Here is a 5,195-nt window from a genome sequence, read left to right on the forward strand (position 1 = left end):
ATTCCCCTGGAATGAGGCTTCCAAGACCCAGACCTGAGTCAGCACCAAGCAGGGGAGGGTGCTCATCAAGCTCGGTCAGGTCCAGGCCTCGGGCCCCACTCCAGGTTCCTGAGTTTCCAAGAGACAGTGCTGGGATGCAGGCCCTGCTGACCTGGCTAGGGGCACCACAGACTCCTCTGGGAAAGGGGAGTGGGTGCCCATCTCTGCACCCCTGCCCCACCTCTCTCCTGGCTGAGAAAAGACTCCATGAATTCCTGACTCGAGGGTCTGGGAACCCGGCTGGCCCAGGCACCACCTGACCTGTGGCCACAGAGCCAGAACTCCAGGTGACCACAGGGTACCAGGCAAGTACGGCAGAGCAGATGTGGGCTGGAGGCCTGGGCAGGGGCCCCTACCTTCCCCACCCAACCTGTGGCCACAGAGCCAGAACTCCATGTGACCACAGGGCACCAGACAGCACAACAGAGCAGGCATGGGCTGGGGGCCTGGGGCTGGGACACCTACCTTCCCCACCTACACTTAGCCTCAGAGCCTCTGTAGACAGACCCCACATGGCAGGGCATGCCCCACCTGGGACCCGACTCCTTGTGGAGGACAGGGTGGGGGGAGAGGGGAGGGCGGAAGGAGGGGGAGGAAGAGGGTGGAGGACGGCTTTTTAAACTCACCTTTAGGAAAGGGTGCTGTGCACTAACCCACCTAACACCTGAGGCTGGGGTGGAGCCCCCCAGGGCAGACCCTGAACCAAGACTGGGATGGAAGAGCTTTATTTGGGGGTCATTGCAGAAAGCAGCCAGAGGGGGTGGGCAAGGCACAGATGTTGGATGTGCTTCTGCGGGGTCCTGGCCCCGGCACCCCTGCTCAGGGGCCCTGGAGCTTGTGCAACCGCAGCAGCCGGGCCAGGCTAGGTGACTCCAGGCCTGCGGCGAGAGTCGCGGGCAGAGCCGCAATCCGCCAGCAGGGGGCGCTCGAGGAAAGCGAGCGCCAGGGCCGCCAGCCTAGTTCCGCGCATCTCCCCCGCTGGCTGACGTGGGCCCCGCCCTCGAGCGGCTGTCTGGACCACAGCTTCGAGGCTGCCTAGGCGCCCCAGTCCGCATCGCCTGGGCTTGTGGAATCAGACGGTTTCCTGGGCGCGCGCGGCCCCAGGCCTGGGCAAGACGACCGGCTTGTCTCTGAAGAGGACCCAGCACAGCTGAGCCTGACTCGTTCCTGCCCCTTCCCCAAGCCCGGGTGACCCTGAACCTGAGCTCGGAGGCCCGGCACTGGGTAGGGGCGGGGAGGGCGTGGACTGAGGCGCCGCCCAGGGGAGGGAAAGGCGGGAAGGCGGAGTCCGGAACGTCCAGTGAATGACCACCGACAGCTCCTGCGCTCACAGCTCAGCCGCCAGAGAGGCATCTCATGTCAGGGGGCCCAGCCGCTATACTGGGCTGGCGATGGGACCAGGTGAGGTGCCCACCCTCAAACACAAGGAGGGTGGGGGGGGACTCCCCAGAATTTTAGCAGGATGTGCCGCTAGACAGAAGGGGGTGATGAGACGTCTGGAGAGCTGTGCATAGGGCCTTCTCTGGCCCAGGACAATTGCTGCAGGCTGTGGGCGTCCTTTCTCACACAGGAGGGCTGTCTGTCTAGCGCAATTCTCCTCCCCTGCCCCTAGGACCCCTTCCGGTGCCAGTCCCTTCCCCCGGGCTGGCCCCTCACTCGTGGCCTAGCTGCCTGCCCTCCCCAGGCGCCCAGCCCACCCACAGCCCTTGATGTGTCTTACCAGGTCTTGTCACACCGGCCCTCGGCTTCTCCTGGTGCTGCCCTTCCCTTCGTTTTGTGGCCACACTACTCCCGTGGTCCCTGATTTCCGTGGACCTCTAGTAGAGAGTGCTCGTGGTATCCTGGGGCCTCAAGCATTTGGCCCACACTGAGATGAGCTGGCGCTTGGGGGTTAAAGCTCTGTGGTCACCATCTTGACAGTCTTAATACTTCTGTCTTTGAATGTATGCTTTGTAAAGTGCCATCTGATTGATGCTTTTGAACTGTAGTGCTGGAGAAAACGTGAGAGTCCCGTGAAAGGCAAGGAAATCAAACTAGTCAAATGAAATCAACCCTGAATACTCTTTGGAAGGACAGATGCTGAAGCTGAAGCTCCAATCCTTTGGACACCTGGTGTGAAGAGTTGGTTCATTGGAGAAATCCTAATGCTGGGAAAGATTAAAGGCAGAAAGAGAAGAGGGCAACAGAGGATGAGATGGTTGGATGGCATCACCGATTCAATGGACATCAACTTGGGCAAACTCTAGAATATGGTGAAGGATGGGGAAGCCTGGCATGCTGCAGTCCATGGGATCCTGAAGAGTCAGATACAACTTAGTAATTGAACAACAGCAAAGTGCCATCCACTGGGACACAGGGGCACATGGCAGGGACTTGGGGTCTCCCAACAGCCCTTCCTCTAGGACCAATTCTTGGCTGCCCACTCCCCTGTCCCCCCACCAGTGACCATCACTTCCCCTTGCCTCTGGGGGGGGTCTGATGGGGTGAACACAGAGGGACACTGATTAACAGGGATGGGCCCCAGGTGTCTATCAGGGTATGTGTCCCCTCTGTGAGCCCCCCGACATTAAACAGCAGATAATAAATAATAAACACCACTGTGGGTCACAGAGAGATGGCAGAGGGAAGGGAAGGCTCTTCTGGCTTTTGAAACAAGGGGCCAAGTTTCGCCCAGCACTATGGCAGCCCCACAGGACTGGGAACTTGCCTGCATCACCTCACTGCCAAGGTTGATGCCTCCTGAGTTGGAACAACGCTGCAGAGCAACATAGTCCCTGCTGTTATATCAACCACCCCAGAGGGTGAGTCCTGCTCTCACACCTGAGAGACGTCTGGGCCCCATACCACCTGGTACTGTCTCTGGGGACAGATGATGGTTTGCTGCTGAGGCCCTTGATCACATGGAGCTCAGATATCACCCAGAGGAAGAGCCCAGGGTTGCCTCCAGCCGGCCACGGACTAGCTGCATGGCCTGGGCAAGCTTTAGTTTCTGGGAGGCTTAGTGGCTCCAGGAAACTAGAACTGCTTCTATCTCACTCATTTGCTCTCTGTTAGATTGTGCATCTCTCCTATGCCGAGCTGTCTTCCCAGCACTCAGCAGTGGACAGGGGCATGACCCAGACTGTGGGAGCTCCTCTTCCAGTGGGTGGGCAGCCAGTTCTGTGCCCTGGCTCCCAGTCCTGGCTGGTGAGTGTCTGCCTGTCCTGAGTCCATTCAGGGACAGACCCCAGGCAGTCACCCCTCCTGGCTCCATCTCAGCTCTGGTCCAAGGTGCTCTGTTCACCCCCATCTCTCTCTCCTCGGGGTCATGGGGCAGCATCTCTGCTCTTGAGCCTTCTCCTCAATGAACAGTCAACCAATCAGCATTTTGCAGGCTGTGAGGCATCCCCCACGAGGGGGTGGGGTGGCAAGGAGGAAAGACTGCTTCTATCCCCAGAGCCCCACAAATGCAGGGCACGTAGTCGTGCTCAGTTAACACTCAGGGAATTAGTGACCCAATGAGACATTTGAAGAGAGACGGTTTCAAAGATGTTCTGTAAATCACAGGAGGCCCGTCAAGTTTCCTCTGGAGCCAGGAGCAGGAAGAGCAGGTTTAGGAGGTATGCAGCAGCCCCAGAGAAAGTACCGAGGAGGAGGTTTCTGGAAGGAGGCCATGAGTCCCAAGTTTAGGTGAGAAGGGGACCGGGGAGTTGCTGATGCCAGCACAGGCACCTCCATCACCCCTCTAGTGAACGGGTATCTTTGTTTGCAGGCCCCAGGAGGCCAGCTGTTGGGTGAGTTCTGTCCAACCCCAGTGGGGCTGTTTGCTACAGCAAACAGGGCTATACCCTTAAGGCCCCACCCCAGTGGGGGGAAGGTCTACCTGCCGGTGAATCCACAGGCCTCTTCTGGAGGTGACCTGCCAGTTCTAATACCATGCAGGTGGCCAATGTGTGTACCCTTTGACCCGGTGACCCTGCCTGCAGGAACCTCCTTCTAGGTGTCCCTGCACAGGTGTGCATGTGCATCAGGGTCAGCGAGGCTAGAGAGGCCTGCCTCCCACCTTGTTCCTTTGAGCACACAGACAAGGTGTGTTTGTTTTTGGCAGTGTCATATGTCTTGTGGGATCTTAGTTCCCCCCATCACGGACAGAAACCGGAGCTACAGCAGTGAAAGAACTGAGTCCTAACCACTGGACTGCTGAGGAAGTTCTAGGTGAGCTTTTTAACCATGGGCTTATGTGCCTTTGAAATAAATAGAAAATCAAACCTTTTAAAATCATTTGTAGAAACATTTAGACAATCCCATCCCACTCAGGTATGGCAGGGAGGGGGTGCCTGGGGGGGCCCAGTATATGGTGGGTTCTCTCTGCTGGACCTCCTGGCAGGAAACCCGAGTCACGTGCCTGCATGGACGTGGCTCCTCCCCGAAGCTGAAGGGTGACCAGGGGTCAGGTGGGGGAGGGCAGGAGCAGAGTGTTCTGGGCAGTGGGGAGAGCTGGCTGGTCCCAGCACAGATCCTGGGGTCAGGTCACCCTCTCCCCAGAGTTCCCGGTCTGCTCCTAAGCCTGAGCTGGTCACCACCACTTAAGGCCCCCACATCCCCTCCCTGTGCCAGGAGCTGGGATAGTTTCTCCCACTGTGTTCATAGCCTGACCAGGAACAGGAAGCCCAGCTCCAGACTCTGTGACTCCATCCTTCCTGTGTCCGCTGGTTTGCCAGAGGAAAAGGCTTCCCGTCAGGGCTGGTCTACGGGGCCTCAGCCCCTATGCTGGGCCCACAGAATCTCTACATTGGGCCTCTGGTGACCCTCTGCTCCCTGCTCTGGGCGATCCTCACGCTATCCCACCCCCCAACATCAGTGAGGACCATTGCCGGATTTTCCAGCTGGCTGGGTGGCAGTCTGGGGTAGGTCCAGTGGTGGCTCTCAGATCCTGCCTGCCTCTTCCCTGGCCAGCAGGCTGGTGTGGCTGCACCACCTGAGGCCTGTAGTTTCAGGGGCCAATCCTTCCACAGCTCAGCCCTTGTTGAGCACCTCAAATGTTTCAGTTGACATCATTTGTGATTCCTGTCCCGGCTGAACAGTGAACCCCCAGACTCCTGTCCATTGGGTACCTGTGAGTATGGCATTATTTGAAAATAGGGTCTGTGCAAATACAATGAAGCTAAGATGAGGTC

Source organism: Bubalus kerabau, chromosome 13 (genome assembly GCF_029407905.1).
Source record: "Bubalus kerabau isolate K-KA32 ecotype Philippines breed swamp buffalo chromosome 13, PCC_UOA_SB_1v2, whole genome shotgun sequence".
Lineage (NCBI taxonomy): Eukaryota > Metazoa > Chordata > Mammalia > Artiodactyla > Bovidae > Bubalus > Bubalus kerabau.